Source organism: Stegostoma tigrinum, chromosome 14, assembly GCF_030684315.1.
Source record: "Stegostoma tigrinum isolate sSteTig4 chromosome 14, sSteTig4.hap1, whole genome shotgun sequence".
Taxonomy (NCBI): Eukaryota; Metazoa; Chordata; class Chondrichthyes; order Orectolobiformes; family Stegostomatidae; genus Stegostoma; species Stegostoma tigrinum.
Genome location: NC_081367.1, coordinates 64516759 through 64534070, shown reverse-complemented (window position 1 = coordinate 64534070; position 17312 = coordinate 64516759). Strand labels below are relative to the sequence as shown.

The 17312-nt window shown below is 45.8% G+C and overlaps 1 protein-coding gene across 19 annotated transcripts in view; it reads left to right on the top strand.

The window, feature by feature from the left end:
• Positions 1–17312, top strand: part of mbnl1 (muscleblind-like splicing regulator 1) — a 782985-nt gene that overhangs the window by 570094 nt on the left and 195579 nt on the right. For 2 of the 19 annotated variants that reach the window (XM_059651206.1, XM_059651207.1), the window contains exon 2: positions 13701–13757. The exons of 16 other annotated variants lie outside the window; for them this stretch is intronic. The gene's annotated coding sequence lies outside the window, so the exon portion shown is untranslated. Of the gene's footprint in view, positions 1–11713; positions 11820–13700; positions 13758–17312 lie in introns of those variants that run through there. One more of the 19 variants, XM_048542654.2, reaches the window with a different exon arrangement.

Sequence of the window (17312 nt, the reverse complement as noted above, 5' to 3'; positions counted from 1 at the left end):
TGTAAAAACAAAATCTTGAATTTAGAGTCTAATGATGACCATGAATCGATTGTCAGGAAAAAGCCGTCTGGTTCTTTGATGTCCTTTAGGGAAGGAAATTGCCATCCTTACTGGTCTGGCCTATATGTGACTCCAGACCCACAGCAATGTGGTTGACTTTTAACTGCCCTCTGGGCAATTAGGGATGGGCAATAAATGCTGCCTAACAAGTGACACCATCCTGTGAATAAAGTTAGAAAGCAGGGTGGCTTGAGTAGTGTATGGACTGCACTGCATTTGTGCATCATAGATTCCCTACAGTGTGGAAGCAGGCCATTTGAGTCCACACCGACCCTCTGAAGACCATCCCATCCAGACACACCCCCTACCCTACCTATGTAACCCTGCAGTACCCATGGCTAATCCATCTAACTAGCACATCCCCAGGTACTATGGGCAATTAAGGATGGCCAAATCACATATCTTGCACATATTTGGACTGTGGGAGGAAACCAGAGCACCCAGAGGAAGCTTGTCCAGATATGGGGAGAATGTGCAAACCTCACACAGATAGTCGCTCGAGGGTGGAATCAAGCCTGGGTTCCTGGAGGCAGGAATGCTAACCACTGAGTTACCATGCCACCCTTAAGAGATCATGAAAGAGATTGTGTAGTGATAAGAAAATGCATAACCAGTTGAGATACTGTCAGATAGTGAGAACAATAATCAAATAATTTCGTGAGGTATTCTCAGTTCTCAAGAGCCCCCTGCAGGACCTGAATGATGAACATCAGGCCTCTGCTCTGCTTGCATCAGCTACAGCCTCCAGATGATAACTCATTCCCTGCCCTCTTGGGACATTCGTGATTCATCTTGAATTCACCGAAAAAACTGCACAGGAATTTAACTTTTAGTGTAAGGGAACGTAACTAGTTCCCAACAGATGCACCTCACCAAAATAGATTACCCATGACATTGTGTAATGGTCCTATACATTATCTGAAGAAAGCCCTGTTCAGTTTGAGCAAGACAATAGGGTGACATATTGTATACAGTCTGAGCATTGTAATGAGGAAAGATATTATGGTAATGGAAGAGTGAAGGCCCTGATTGACTGGGTTTGTTCAACATGTGAGACAGATATAATTGTGTTCAGAAAGACATTGGATTTTTTTTTGCCAAACCCATCACAATTAAAGAAGAAATCAGTGGAGGTTGTCAAAACCTCAGAAGGATTTTGAAAGGGTAAATTGGTTTCCATTGATTCTACAGCACAGAAACAGGCCATTTAGCCCAAACCAGTCTTTATAACTGTAGCAACCCCTTGCTATCGGTCTCTTTTCACCCAATCCCCACCTCCCCCTGTTCCTTACTTCCTCATGTATAATTGAACCTCTCATTTAATTCCTCAGTATTTGAAGGAGAAAACATGAAACGTGAAGTGAAATTAATTGGATATCTCTTTCAAAGAGTTGGCGTCTGTGAAAAATGGGGCTTTTGGTGTTTTGGGACTTAAAAGGTAGCTAATTGTATAAAATGTCCTTATTCCTCACCATCCTTCCACTCATTCCCCTGCCACATTTTATGTCCCCACCCATCTGTTTGATCCCTCAATCTCTCTATTAGGTCAAACAGATTCCTTTGCCCTTAGGCCATCTATGCTAATTCACCCAGTGTCCGCCATGGCCATTTTAGGGGCCGCACTGCAATTAAATACAGCAATGTTTGAAATGTCCTTTGATTACCTCACTGTTTTACAAAAAAAGTCTCATTAATTAAAACCCATTCACTAAATTTACGTACCTGCACAGCACAATGCAATGGTATAGTGGTAGCATTGCTGGCATAATAATCCTATTGTTGTATTACTGACACAGTAATCCTATGGTAGTATTACTGGCACAGTAATCCTATGGTAGTATTAATGGCACAGTAATCCTAGTCTGATGCTCTGGGGACATGGGTTCAAAATTCCACCATTTTCAATGGTGAAATTTGAATTCAGTGAAAATCTGGAGTGTCACGGTGGCTCAGTGGTTAGCACTGCAGCCTCACAGCGCCAGGGACCTGGGTTCGATTCCAGCCTCAGGCAACTGTCTGTGCGGAGTTTGCACATTCTCCCCATGTCTGCGTGAGTTTTCTCGGGGTGCTCCGGTTTCCTCCCACAGTCCAAAGATGTGCAGGCTAGGTGGATTGGCTGTGCTAAATTGCCCGTAGTGTTCAGGGGTGTGTGGGCTATAGGGTGATGGGCCTGGATGGGATGCTCCAAGGGGCAGTATGGACTTGTCGGGCTGAAAGGCCTGTTTCCACACTGTAGGGAATCTAAATCTTAAAAAAAAGCTTGTGCTATAGTGACCATATAACCATTGTTAGTCCCTGTAAAATTCCATCTGGTTTACTAATGCTCCTCAGATAAGGAAATCTGCTATCCTTACCAGGTTTACATGTGACAATGTGAATCTTATAAAAGCAAAATGCTGGTGACCTGGAAGTGCTGCAGGAAACTTGGAGGTCTGACATTTGTGGAGAGCGAGCTTTCAATCTGATATGGTTATTGGACTTAAACTGTTAACTCTGCTGGTTGAATTAAACAGCTCTCTCCGCTCTGAGGGATAGATGGCTAATACAGGCCTAGCAAGCAGCACCCAAATACCATGAACATATGAAAAGATAGCCACTTCTTAAAAAGGAATTCAGATTTTGCCATCCGATGTAGCCATGCCCCCAGAACATTATTGTTGGCTTCTGTATCACTGGTCCACAGCCATTAGCACGACACAGTTGTGTCCCCCAAAGGTGAAAGATATTCTGTTTCTCTTTCAAAGTGCTGACATTGTCATGATGGGTCAAATGGACTCCTCCATTCTATTGCCTCATCTGAGCAGAGCACTCTCCTCGGTGTGGGAATGGTTCAGACAAGATTGGGTCTTGTAAGGGAGGTGTTGACTGTCTTACTCCAGTAGTTAGGAGTCACTGAATTGGTACACCAGTGTACGAGAGCATCTTGATGTTCTCCTGTGATTGATAAATCCATCTGCAACTTCTTTTCCGAGATGAATTTGTGGAATCTAGCCCCAGGAATAGGCCAGCAAGCCAGCCGCTTGAGTAGGTTGTTCAAGTAGATGTCAAAAAGAAGCACTTTCACGCAGATTGCTCAGAGCATTTAAACATTTTACAACCTGAGATTTTTGGCTTTCAAGGCTATCGGTAGGTAAAGTCAAGGCATAAAACAAGTTCAGGCATGGAACTAATACATGGAATGGTCGTAACTTAAATCTTGAATCAAGGGTTATGGGAAAAGGTAGGAAAGTGGAGTTGAGGGTTATCAGATTATCCACGACCTCAATGAATGGTGGTGGATCAGACTTGATGGGCTGAATGGCCTACAAGTACTCACATATCTTGTGATCTAAAGATGTTGGGACTTTGAAATGCTGATTGTATTGGATCAAAATACAGATGGAGGTTCCGGTGAAAGAAAAACATTGTCTGTTTCACTGAGTGATAGATTTCTGTGTTGTGTAACAGGTGTGGGATCTGAATGGCCTCCTCTTACTTCCTTATGTTAAGGGTAGCAACTGAACTAGCATCAATGCCCTCCACTGGGAAACAGTGTTTAACATGTACCTTGGTATCCCTGGACCTTATTCCACTCACACCCCCACCTTCCAAATCTGTGCACTTGCTTATTTTAAACAGACGAGAGGCTAACTGAGAGAGAACTCAGACCAGCACAAATTATATGCAGCTTGTCAGAAGGAGCAGCCTCCATAGATCTTTCTTCATTTATGTCATTGTGTTCATTTCTGTGCTGTGACCTTTGACCCGTACAACAAGAGGGACTGTTTTGGTTTGGTGGCTGAGACAGTGGGATACAGATGCAGAGTGTAACTGCGTTACCTAGCCAGGCTTTGCTTGATTAACTTGAGACAGAGAGAGAGAGGGAATTTGTTGCCTTGAGTTTTGTTCAATCAAGTAGTTTCTCACAGAATTTTATAGCACACTTCTTAAATAGGAGCCGTTCCAACACTAAGGAAAAGCAAAAACTGAAGAACCTGTGTCACCTTTTTGCTGGATGCTGGTTTGAACTGGAATTAAATCTATTCCTAGAGGCTTTATCTCATGACTTAGCCCACACTCCAACCATTATTCAGCCAATACCTCCATCCTGTGACATATTGCTTTCCCAAGCCAAGTCAAAAGATTCATTATGCTTTTCTTCTGAATTTTGGTACGTTTATATTTGCTGAAAAAAGAAGTTTTCAAAAAAAGATGAGGAAGAAAACAATATTTTTTTCAATGCCCCTATGATTATTCACCAGTGTTGCACCCAACAGCGATTTGGGGACTTCCAATATCTGGAGACTCCAGGCCAACCCTGGGCACTTGGCAATGCTACAGAATGCCATCTTGCTTTGAGTTCAGCTCACTCATGCCATCTTTTTGCCCCATTCGAACATTCTCCTATTTCATCTCACCCGTTGTCTTAAGTGCATCCGTACATCTGACAACCCTTCAATATGTTAGTGCCTTGCATGTCCCAGCCATATTCTGGGGAATTAAAATTAGTACAAAAGCAAACTATAGTCCTGTCTTCAATAATACTGTTGTCCCCGACTCTGTTCAATGGGATGCGAGTCAATCAATGGAGATTAAATGGTCGGAAACAAAAACGTGAAATTGCTGGAAAAGCTCAGCAGGTCTGGCAGCATTTGTGGGGAAAAGTCAGAGCTAAATTACAGGCTGAGTAACCAGAGGTTCTGAGGAAGGGTAACCGGACTCGAAACATTAACTCTGATATCTCTGCACACCTGCTGCTGGACCTGCTGAGCTTTTCCAGCAGTTTGTGTTTTCACCGTCTGCAGTTCGTTCAGTTTCAGGAAGAGTGATTGGCCTTCACGTTTTGATTCTTCACTGTGAATTGGCACAACACCCACAACTAGTGTCTCACTGGAGGGAAACAAAGCCCACTCTGATTCTGAAATTTTGAGTCGAGACCCTTCTTCTGAAGAAGGGTCTCGACTCAAAATTTCAGAATCAGAGTGGGCTTTGTTGAAGGGTCTCGATCTGAAACGTCAGCTTTCCTGCTCCTCTGATGCTGCTTGGCCTGCTGTGTTCATCCAGCTCTACACCTTGTTATTTCAGATTCTCCAGCATCGTTCCTACTATCCCAGACTGATTCTGCCTTTTTGCAACCGTTACCTATGGACTTTCTCATCTAGTTCTTCATACATGGAACATAACAGACCATAGATGGGCTTAGTGGGATTATCGCTAGACTATTAATTAAGAGGTCAAGATAATGCTTTAGAGACCTAGGTTTGAATCCTGCCATAGTAGGTGGTGGAACTTGAATTTCGATAAAAATGATATCTGGATTTGAGTGTCAAATGATGAGCGTGAAATGATTGGTGGGGGGGAAAAGCCCCATCTGGTTCACTAAAGCTCTTGCAGGAAGGAAGCTGCCATCCTGATTTGGCCTGGCCTATATATGATTCCATACCCACAGCAATGTGGCTGACCGTGCGGAAATAAGTACTGGTCTAACATGCTGCATCCGCATCCTGTGAGTGAATTTAAAAAAAACAGCCCTGCATTTCTCCCCTTTCTGAAATGATGTGAGTGCTAATTAGCCCCATCATGACTGAGATCACATAGAGGAGCAGTGGCTCAGTCAATAGCTCAGTTGAGAGACATGAGTTTATAGTTTCGTCTTCCACTCCAGACACCTGACCACAATATTTATGCTCACAAAATGGTTCTGTCCTCAGCCTTGTTGTTGTCATAGAATTGCCTGCAATTGCTTTTGCTCCAACTCCCATACTGTTTCCTTTGGCACTTCACATGAATCTGTGCTTGAACTCCATCCTATTTCTCCATCCTATAAGAAAGTGTGAAGCTGGATGAACACAGCAGGCCAAGCAGCATCTCAGGAGCACAAAAGCTGATGTTTTGGGCCTAGAACCTTCATCGGAGAGGGGGATGGGGTGAGGGTTCTGGAATAAATAGAGAGAGAGGGGGAGGCGGACCGAAGATGGAGAGAAAAGAAGATAGGTGGAGAGGAGAGTATAGGTGGGGAGGTGGGGAGCGCACAGGTCAGTCCAGGGAAGACGGACAGGTCAAGGAGGTGGGATGAGGTTAGTAGGTAGGAGTTGGAGGTGCGGCTTGGGGCGGGAGGAAGAGATGGGTGAGAGGAAGAACAGGTTAGGGAGGCAGAGACAGGTTGGACTGGTTTTGGGATGCAGTGGGTGGAGGGGAAGAGCTGGGCTGGTTGTATGGTGCGGTGGGGGGAGGGGACGAACTGGGCTGGTTTTGGGATGCGGTGGGGGAAGGGGAGATTTTGAAGCTGGTGAAGTCCACATTGATACCATTGGGCTGCAGGGTTCCCAAGCGGAATATGAGTTGCTGTTCCTGCAACCTTCGGGTGGCATCGTTGTGGCACTGCAGGAGGCCCATGATGGACATGTCATCTAAAGAATGGGAGGGGGAGTGGAAATGGTTTGCGACTGGGAGGTGCAATTGTTTATTGCGAACCGAGCGGAGGTGTTCTGCAAAGCGGTCCCCAAGCCTCTGTTTGGTTTCCCCAATGTAGAGGAAGCCACACCGGGTACAATGGATGCAGTATACCACATTGGCAGATGTGCAGGTGAACCTCTGCTTAAGATGGAAACTCATCTTGGGGCCTGGGATAGGGGTGAGGGAGGAGATGTGGGGGCAAGTGTGGCATTTCCTGCGGTTGCAGGGGAAGGTGCCGGGTGTGGTGGGGTTGGAGGGGAGTGGGGAGCGAACAAGGGAGTTATGGAGAGACTGGTCTCTCCAGAAAGCAGACAAGGGTGGGAATGGAAAAATGTCTTGGGTGGTGGGGTCGGATTGTAGATGGCCGAAGTGTCGGAGGATGATGCGTTGTATCCGGAGGTTGGTGGGGTGGTGTGTGAGAATGAGTGGGAACCTCTTTGGGGGGTTGTGGTGGGGGTGGGGTGTGAGGGATGTGTTGCGGGAAATGTGGGAGACGCGGTCAAGGGCGTTCTCGACCACTGTGGGGGGAAAGTTGCGGTCCTTGAAGAACTTGGACATCTGGGATGTGCGGGAGGCTTGGGGACCGCTTTGCAGAACATCTTCTCTCGGTTTGCAATAAACAACTGCACCTCCCAGTCGTGAACCATTTCCACTCCCCCTCCCATTCTCAAGATGACATGTCCATCATGGGCCTCCTGCAGTGCCACAATGGTGCCACTCGAAGGTTGCAGGAACAGCAACTCATATTCCGCTTGAGAACCCTGCAGCCCAATCGTATCAATGTGGACTTCACCAGCTTCAAAATCTCCCCTTCCCCCACCGCATCCCAAAACCAGCCCAGTTCGTCCTCTCCCCCCACTGCACCACACAACCAAGATAATAAAATGTGAAGCTGGATGAACACAGCAGGCCCAGCAGCATCTCAGGAGCACAAAAGCTGACGTTTCGGGCCTAGACCCTTCATCAGAGAGGGGGATGGGGTGAGGGTTCTGGAATAAATAGGGAGAGAGGGGGAGGCGGACTGAAGATGGAGAGAAAAGAAGATGGGTGGAGAGGAGAGTACAGGTGAGGAGGTAGGGAGGGGATAGGTCAGTCCAGGGAAGACGGACAGGTCAAGGAGGTAGGATGAGGTTAGTAGGTAGGAGATGGAGGTGCGGCTTGGGGTGGGAGGTAGGGATGGGTGAGAGGAAGAACAGGTTAGGGAGGCAGAGAGGGGTTGGACTGGTTTTGGGATGCAGTGGGTGGAGGGGAAGAGCTGGGCTGGTTGTGTGGTGCAGTGGGGGGAAGGGACGAACTGGGCTGGTCAACCTGTCTCTGCCTCCCTAACCTGTTCTTCCTCTCACCCATCCCTTCCTCCCACCCCAAGCCGCACCTCCATCTCCTACCTACTAACCTCATCCCACCTCCTTGACCTGTCCGTCTTCCCTGGACTGACCTATCCCCTCCCTACCTCCCCACCTATACTCTCCTCTCCACCTATCTTTTTTTCTCTCCATCTTCGGTCCGCCTCCCCCTCTCTCCCTATTTATTCCAGAACCCTCACCCCATCCCCCTCTCTGATGAAGGGTCTAGGCCCGAAACATCAGCTTTTGTGCTCCTGAGATGCTGCTGAGTCTGCTGTGTTCATCCAGCCTCACATTTTATCATCTTGGATTCTCCAGCATCTGCAGTTCCCATTAGCACCACACAACCAGCCCAGCTCTTCCCCTCCACCCACTGCATCCCAAAACCAGTCCAGCCTGTCTCTGCCTCCCTAACCTGTTCTTCCTCTCACCCATCTCTTCCTCCCACCCCAAGCCGCACCTCCATCTCCTACCTACTAACCTCATCCCACCTCCTTGACCTGTCCGTCTTCCCTGGACTGACCTATCACCTCCCCACCTATACTGTCCGTCCACCTATCTTCTTTTCTCTCCATCTTCGGTCTGCCCTCCCCCTCTCTCCCTATTTATTCCAGAACCCTCACCCCATCCCCCTCTCTGATGAAGGGTCTAGGCCCGAAACATCAGCTTTTGTGCTCCTGAGATGCTGCTGAGCCTGCTGTGTTCATCCAGCCTCACATTTTATCATCTTGGATTCTCCAGCATCTGCAGTTCCCATTAGCACCACACAACCAGCCCAGCTCTTCCCCTCCACCCACTGCATCCCAAAACCAGTCCAGCCTGTCTCTGCCTCCCTAACCTGTTCTTCCTCTCACCCATCTCTTCCTCCCACCCCAAGCCGCACCTCCATCTCCTACCTACTAACCTCATCCCACCTCCTTGACCTGTCCGTCTTCCCTGGACTGACCTATCACCTCCCCACCTATACTGTCCGTCCACCTATCTTCTTTTCTCTCCATCTTCGGTCCGCCTCCCCCTCTCTCCCTATTTATTCCAGAACCCTCACCCCATCCCCCTCTCTGATGAAGTGTCGAGGCCCAAAATGTCAGCTTTTGTGCTCCTGAGATGCTGCTTGGCCTGCTGTGTTCATCCAGCTTCACACATTGTTATCTTGGATTCTCCAGCATCTGCAGTTCCCATTATCACTATTTCTCAACAGCATTGTTGTCGATACCACATCCAGAATGCAGACTGTTACTTTTCACATGTATTCTGACGACACCCAGCACTATTTCACCACCTCTTGCGACTCCTTCACTGTTGCTGAATGTTTATTCTACATCCAGTACTGGATGAGCAGAATTTTCCTCCCATTAAACATTGTGTGAAGATTGAAGCTATTGCTTGGGGTTCCAGCTCTCGAACCAAAACAGAAGTTCCTGCAAAAGCTCAGCAGGTCTGGCAGCATCTGTGGAGAGAAATCAGCATTAACGTTTTAAGTGTGGTGACCCTTCATACAAGCTGCTGGTAGCTAGGAAAATGTCCCTTTGTACACAGAAGATAGCGTGGCGGGCGGAGAGTAAGAACCACACAGTAGATGAGGATAGAGCTCAGAGAGAAGAGCAATTGGACTGGCAAAACGGTGGATAAGGATCTGATTAGTAGCTGTAATTGGACACTGTTAATGGCCTATAGTAGGTAGTGTGTAATGACACATCTACGTTCTGTTTGCAAAAAGACACTGAGCTATGTGTTGCCTCCCACTTTAATACACCACCCGGTTCCCTGGTCAACATCTCTGTCTCTGGCTTGCTGCAGTGTTCCAATGAAGCTCAGCACAAGCTGGAGGAACAGCACCTCATTTTCCACTTGGGGACCCTACAGCCTTCTAAATTCAATACTGAGTTCAATAATTTTAGGGCCTAAACTCTCCCATGCCCCAGCCCCCTACCCCACACGCCAAGCCTTTTTGTCACATAGTCTGCCATTGCACACCACGTATTATTAGCCACTAACAGTCCCATTTACAACTATTCACTCTCCTAGCCAGACTGTTAACTACTCCTTTGTTTGTCCAACTGCTCTTCTGTCGTTCTGGGGCTAACCTCACCTATTGATTATTCCTTACGCCCTAACCACCCCCACCCGTTTTCTTCTTCATAAACTGACATTTTCCCCCTGACCATCAGTACTGAGGAAGGGTCACCAGACCGGAAACGATAACGCTGATTTCTCTTCTCAGATGCTTCCGGACCACCTCAGCTTTTGCAGCAACTTCTGTTTTTGTTACTCATTTACAGCCTCCACAGTTCTTTCAGTTTTTATCCAAACTGCCTCACACTGTTGCCAGCAACACCCTGACATTAAGCCAGCCTATCCATACACCTAGAATCACATGTGGCTTTGAGAGAAGTTTCAACCCCCATCCCTAAGACAGCCTGTTTCCACCTCTGTAACATTACTTACCTTAGCTTGGTGTCAGTTCACCTGCTGCTGAAATCTCTGTCATGCCTTTTTTAAGCTTGACTTTGGCTATACACTGTACTCGCTGCTGGTGACTCACATCATACTCTCTATAATCAGGAGGTCATCCGAAAGCCTGACTCCCACGTCTTAACTCAAAGCAAGACCTGTTCTTATATCACCCAGTCTTCACCCATTGCTCCCAGTCTAGCAATGTCTCGATTTTAAAATTCTTGCACTTGTTTGTAGATTTCTTCATGGCTGAGCCCCTTTCCCCTTGCCTTTGCGATCTCCTCCAAGCCCTCAATCCTGAGAAACAGCAGTGCTCCTTAAATTCTGACCTCTTTGTGTAATTTATATTTAATCGGTCCACTGTTGGTGGCCACACCTTCACTTACCTCGGCCCTAAGCTCTGGAATGCCCTTCCCACACCTCTCCACCACTCATGTTAATCTTCTTTCTGCCTTTAAGGTGCTTGTGAAATCATACCCTTTTGGCTAAGCTTTCTATCATTGCACCTGATTGTCTCCTGTGTTGTTCAGGGTCAGACTTCATTTTGTAATGCTCCTGCGAAGCCTCTTCAAATATTTAGTCACATTAAAGGCATGATATAAATCTAAAGTGTTGCGGTGGACACATATTGTGAGTACTGCTGGAATGCTGAACTGCCAGAGGTACTGACTTTTGGACAAGTTAAATTGTGTGCTGGATGTCAGCGATTCTGTTTTGGTAGTTGGAATGAGACCTGGGCGATCTCCTTGGTGTGTTTGTCAATATTGATGGCTCAATAAATGCTGCTGGACTTCAAAAACAGAACAAAATAAATTGGCTGCAAGTACATTGGGACAGAACTGACGTTGTGAAAGGCGCTGTCTAAATGTAAAATCTTTCAATCGGCTCAGTCAGCACAGATCGAATCTGTGAACTTCCTGTTTGTTTTGGTTTCATTTCACAACTTGGTCGTGTGTGTTTTGCAACTGAATTATCTTGGAACGGGAGGGTGTGTGCTCTTCATTGCAATAAATTAAAGTGAGTGAGTGTTTTGCTCTGGCACCTGGCCAGGCAGCCATCTCAAAATAAATGTTCTGAAACAAAAGGAACATCGAACTGATTGAGATATCAGGACGCTACTGATCAGCATTGCGGTTGATTTAGTCCTGTCTTGCACAATCAACTCTGTGTGTTCAGATTCTGTGTGCTTGCTTCTCTGGCCTAATGTTTAAAAACGTAGTGTGCTTGGTGCCATTTTGTCATGCGCAGGACCAGTGTTGCTTCCACATGTATTCTTGCCTCCTCTGTCAGAGGGGAATTAGAACACAGTTCTTTGGCTGGGAGCGACAGAACTATTCACTGCCCCTCCCTCCTCTCCTCCCCTCCCCTACCAGCCACGCAGTCTGTAATTGTAATGTTTGACGCTCACTCTCATTCTGTTACGAGGCTCTGAGCAAGGAGCTGGAAGTCTTCAGATTCAGCCAAGTTAAATAAAACTGATTCAGTTCCCCTTCAGCCTGGGTAAACAGATGGAAATAATAGCCAGAGGTATGTGCACTCTGAAGCCAGCGTCTCTGAAGTTCCCTTTCATTTTTACTTTTATTTGCATGGTGTGGTGGGAAGGAACTGAAGTGGCACAAGTGGAGGGCCATTGGGAAAGTTGAGGTAGTCCAGGCCCGAGAGGAAGAGCGAGGACACTTGGGAGATGTGCGGAGAAAGGAGGGAATGGAGCAGCAATGAAGGAATGATTTCTTTGTCACTGCAAACAAGGGCGGAGACAAATCCCAATGGGCAACATGTCCCATTCTGCTACCAGCCCTGTGCTCATTCAGCTGCAGTGGCTCAGAGACTGACAAAACGCTGATGTAAAATCTCTGACCTTTTGTTTCAACTTCCACTGGGGGTTCACCTCTTCTCTCTGTCGCCTCCTCCAGCCCCGCAGCAGCCTAAGATACCTGCACTCCTCCAGTTCTAATCTTTTGTAAATTCTTAACTTTAACTGCTTCCTGTCGACAGTCGCATTTCTTGCTGGCTTGGTCCAGAGCTTGGGAATTACAAACCGAATTTTATCTACCTAGCTTTCCTTTCTCACCATGCTCCTCAACACCTGACCTTTTGACCAAGCGCTTGGGCACCTTTCCTTGTGTCCATTATGTAGTTCAGTGTGAAAAATCTGCACCCGTGTCCCCACCCCTTTATTTTCACCCAGTTTTCCTGTTTGAAGTGTGAATTCACAACTGTCTGACATAGACGCAAGTGTGTAGCTCACTGTAAGATAGCTCTTTCTGATTTTTCTGCGTATATAGAATTGCGGTTTAGGTAAGATTAGATTCCCTACAGTGTGGAAACAGGCCCTTTGGCCCAACAAGTCCACACCACCCCTTGAGGCATCCCACCCAGACCCCTCCCCCTATAACCCACACACCCCTGAACACTACGGGCAATTTAGCATGGGCAATTGACCTAGCCTGCACATCTTTGGACTGTGGGAGGAAACCGGAGCACCGGGAGGAAACCCACGCAGACATGGGGAGAATGTGCAAACTCCGCACAGACAGTCACCCGAAGCTGGATTCGAACCCGGGTCCCTGGGGCTGTGAAGCTGCAGTGCTTTAGTCGATATAGGGAAAGGGGGAAGGTAATCTCATGTTCCACACTGTTGCCACTGTGCATCGGTAGCAGAGGAAATGGACATTGAAGATGTTGTATGACATGCCAATCATGAGAGCACATATCTCCAGCCATCACTTGCCAGACTAACTTGTGTAACTGTTGAAAGTATAGTTCAGACTTGAAATGTCGAGGCCCACGTTTTGTTGCGGTCCTGAGGAAGTGTTGCACTGTCGGAGATGCTGTTTTTCAGGTGGCATGTTAAATACACACCCAATCTGTTCTTTTCGAAAAGCAGGGGAGTTCTTTCCAGTGTTCAAGACTGTTTTATGGTTCATCCAACGAGACTAATATATGGATAATCTGGTAAAATATTTCATTGCAGTTGGCAGCAGTTGGCTGTCACATTTCTTACATTATAGACAGTGACTACATTTTAAAAAGTACCTGATTGGCTGTGAAGCTTTTTAGGACATTCTGATTTTATGAAAGGTGTTGTAGAAATAGAAATCATATCTTTCCGGTAACACAAAATACGTTATTCTTGTGGTTGTTCCTAAAAGCAACGTTTTAGTTCATTTTAGGGGTATGAACATCTTTGCCTGGGCCACTATTTATTGCCCATCTCTGACTACAATAGAGAAGGTGGTGGTGAGCTGCCTTCTTGAACCATTCAAGTACAGGTGGATCCACAAGCTGTTAAGGGAGGAAGTTTCAGGACGTTAATCCAGTGGAAGTGAAGGGACAGTGATATATTTTGAAGTCAGCATGATGTGTATTTTGCAGAGGAACCTGAAGGTGGTTGTGTTTCTCCTGCAGTTGTCCTTCGAGATGGTAGAGCTCATGGACTGGAAGGTGCTATCTTAAGGAGTCTTGGTGAGTTGATGTAATGCAGCTTATAGTTGGAACACACTGCTGCCACTGTGTCTCAGGGGTTGGGGGCAGTGAATGTTGAAGGCGTTAGATGGGATGCCAATCATGAGACTGTTTTGACCTGGATAGTGTCAAACTTCTGGAGTGTCATTGGAGCTGCACCTGTGCAGTAAGTGGGCAGTATTCCATCACACTCCTGACTTGTGCATTTGTAGATGGTGAAAAGGTTTTGAGAATACAGCAAGTGAGTTGCTCACCACAGAATACACAGCGTTGATTGCTGTTATAGTCACAGTATTTCTATGATTGGTTTCTGGTCACAGGTCACTGACTGTGGAATATGCTAACTCCATGTATGGACAATAGCAGTTTTTAATAAAAAAGCTAAGTGTTTGATGTCATATTTGGTCAAATGATGCCTTGATTTCAAGGGCAGCCGCCCTCAATCTTCCTCTTGTGTCCAGTTGTTTTGCCCATGTTTGGACCAAGCCTTCACGAGGTTAGGAGCTGAGTGGCTCAGGTAGAATTTAAACTGAGCATCAGTGAGAAGGCTGTTTTCTGTTTGATAGCACTGACACCTTCCGTTACCTTGCTGATGATCTAAGAGTAGACTGATGGGCCAGTAATGAGGCGAGTTGAATTTGTCCTGTATTATGTTGAGAGGACATACCTAAGAATATTCCATTTGTTTGGATGGATGCCATTGTTCTCAAAGAAGAGAATCCATTAGCCCCCTCCATGTGCTTAGAACTGTAACATTGTAGGTTAGAGTTTATTGCCACTTTTTCTCAAAACAGCTGTTCTCTCCAGCACAGTTATTTTCTATATTTCTCTCGCTGATTTTCTTTCCACTTGTCATATGTGCGCATGATGTCCAATGGCCTAAAAGATGGTTGTCTGTTAGTCCTGTGTTTGGGCAGCTGAGGTGGCCTTTAACCCCTGCGTTATCCTAATGTAACGTACCCAGAATGGGCATTACAGGCAAGAATCGAAAGTTGTCACACTCCCTACAGTTGATCTTACGATGAAGTGAGTAGCAACGCTGTTGATAATTCACAAAGCTCTGGGTTTATGAGTCTTTTGAATTCCATTCCCCAAAAGACAATCGATGTAGCATCTTTAGATATTACTGAGGTGAAGTTAGATAGCTTCTTGATTTTCAAGGCGATGAAAGCTTATCAGGAACATCGAGTTGAGGTTAGAATCAGACCAGCGTGGAGTAGGTTGAAAGGATCGAGCGGCCTACTCTTGTCTCTTGTTTGTCCACCCTGTGGTTGATGGCCAGGGAAGGTTCATCCATAGAGCAGGGTGAGGGTTAACCTGCAAATCCTTCCAACATACACACCAGTGGTTGGTGATAAAGATAGGAGAAGTTCCAGAAAGATTGCTGGAACCTTGACCGTAACTAAATGTAACCCCAGATTGCAACACACACATTGTCACAGCGACTTGGATTTGCCTGAGTCAGTTGCATACCCCCTCCTTCCTCTCATGCTCTGTACTGCATAATGTGTTGGTGGAGTTGTTCTCCTCAGAGCAGGCCAGGCAAACAAGAGATTTTCATTGCACATTTAGTTGGAGTTAGCTGAGTGAAACTGTTTGGAGTGGAGGGGAGGTTCTTAACTGGAGGGCTCGTGTTTAAAACATTAACCACAAAGGGTTTTCTTTTTAAAAGTACAGGTCATTATCATTTGGAATAAATTGTTTAAATATGTGATGGACTGGACTCAATAGCAGCTTCAAAAAGGACATTTGAAAAATGCTTGAAAAGGAAGAAGTTTGCAAGGGAACGGTACAAGGATAATGGGACTAATTGGATAGCTTTTCCAAAGAGCTAGGTGCAAACATGATGGGATGAATGGCCTCGTTTGATCATACAAAGTCGGAGAACCTCCATTCCGCACCCGCTTAGTCTAAATTTCTCTTTTTCTCTATCAGAAGCAATTGACTGTCCCTGTGCTGCTCAGTGTGCGCTCTCCAGTACATTGTGCATGTTTCCCCAGTGTTATCTTGGACCATGCAATCACCAGGTGATTCTAATCGATAGGGTGTCACTGTCAAGCCTGATCCTGTCCACTTACGCCGTCCTAGCTCCGTGCATCCGAGATAACAGGAGACTAGCGATAAGAGAAAGGGCCTTTGACAGGGTTGGTGTTGAGAATATGTTAGCACTCACGAAGCAACCAAAAAAATGCCATAAACATAATACAACCATCATTAATCCATTAGAGGATTCAAGAGAAATTTCTTTATTGAACTAATAGTGAGAATACGGAACTTACTACCATAAGAAGTAGTTGAGGTGGATGGTACAGGTGCATTTAAGGGGAAGCAAGATTAAAACAGGAGGAAGAAATAAATAAAGAGTATGCTGATAGAATGAAATGAACTCCAGGGGGCTAAAAATAAATAACTTGCATTTATATAGCGGCTTTTGGGATTTCCCCAGTGTGCTTTACAATCAGCAAAACTCTTTTGAAGTGTTACTGTAGTGTAGTACAAATGCACTGTAATATGTGGAACAGCTTATTTCTGCACAGCAAGCTGCCACAAACAGCAGTGTTACAATGACCAGATAATCTGTGTCAATTTTAGCAGCGCTTAATGAGGTGTAAACACAGAGGCTGATCCTTCTGTAGAACGCAAACACTACCACTGGCCAGTTGGGCTAAATTAGCGATACTGCATGCTTTAATTACACTGTTTGTAAAGAAAAAAATCCAGATACCAATTTCACATTGAGGGCTTTTCTTTCTAAAACCGAAACATTTTCCAAGGCTATTTTTTAAAAAAAAATAGATGTTGAAATTTGCTAACTCTTTACAGAATGCAGCAACACACCAAATAATTACATGAGGTATCTGGTAGGCTATACTCTGTCTTTCTGCCCAGTCTCTAATTAGGGTGCTGACTCAGTTAATCAACACGTTTTTCAATTTGGACACTTTCTGTTACGGGTAGTTTATTTTGATTATAAAATTACAAGATTGGCTGAAAGCAGCAAAACACACAAGTGACTTGCATCAACAATCAGAATGCTCTGACCTCCCCCACACCCTGAAATTACACAGGAAGCTTAAATATGTTGTGGGAACAGTATGCAGCGAGTCTCATCCCAGGTTATAGAATGTGAAGAAATGTCTTGTGTGCTGAAATTTCACCGCAGCACATTGACACATCAGCGCCTTTGACCAAAAGATCTCCCTCGCCACTTTTTTTTGAGCGGAAGCATTGAGGAAGACTTGCATTCATAAAGCACCTCCAGATGTCCTTTAGTGCTTCCCAGCCTTGTTTTAAAAAGTGCCAGTCTCTGTCCTAATGACAGCAAATGCAGCAGCCGTTTGTACAACACTGAGATGTCAAGAGAAGCACTGTCTTTGGGTCATTCCATGCAGAAAAGGCCCTTCAACCCATTGTGTCTTCGCTCATCCAATGATACTTATCGCACTCTTCGGCTTGTAGTTTTCAATGTTATTAAATTTCTGGTGCTCATCCTTTTTACAGGTTGGGAAGTTTCCCACCTTAACTATCCTCCCAGTCAATGTATCCCAGCTTCCT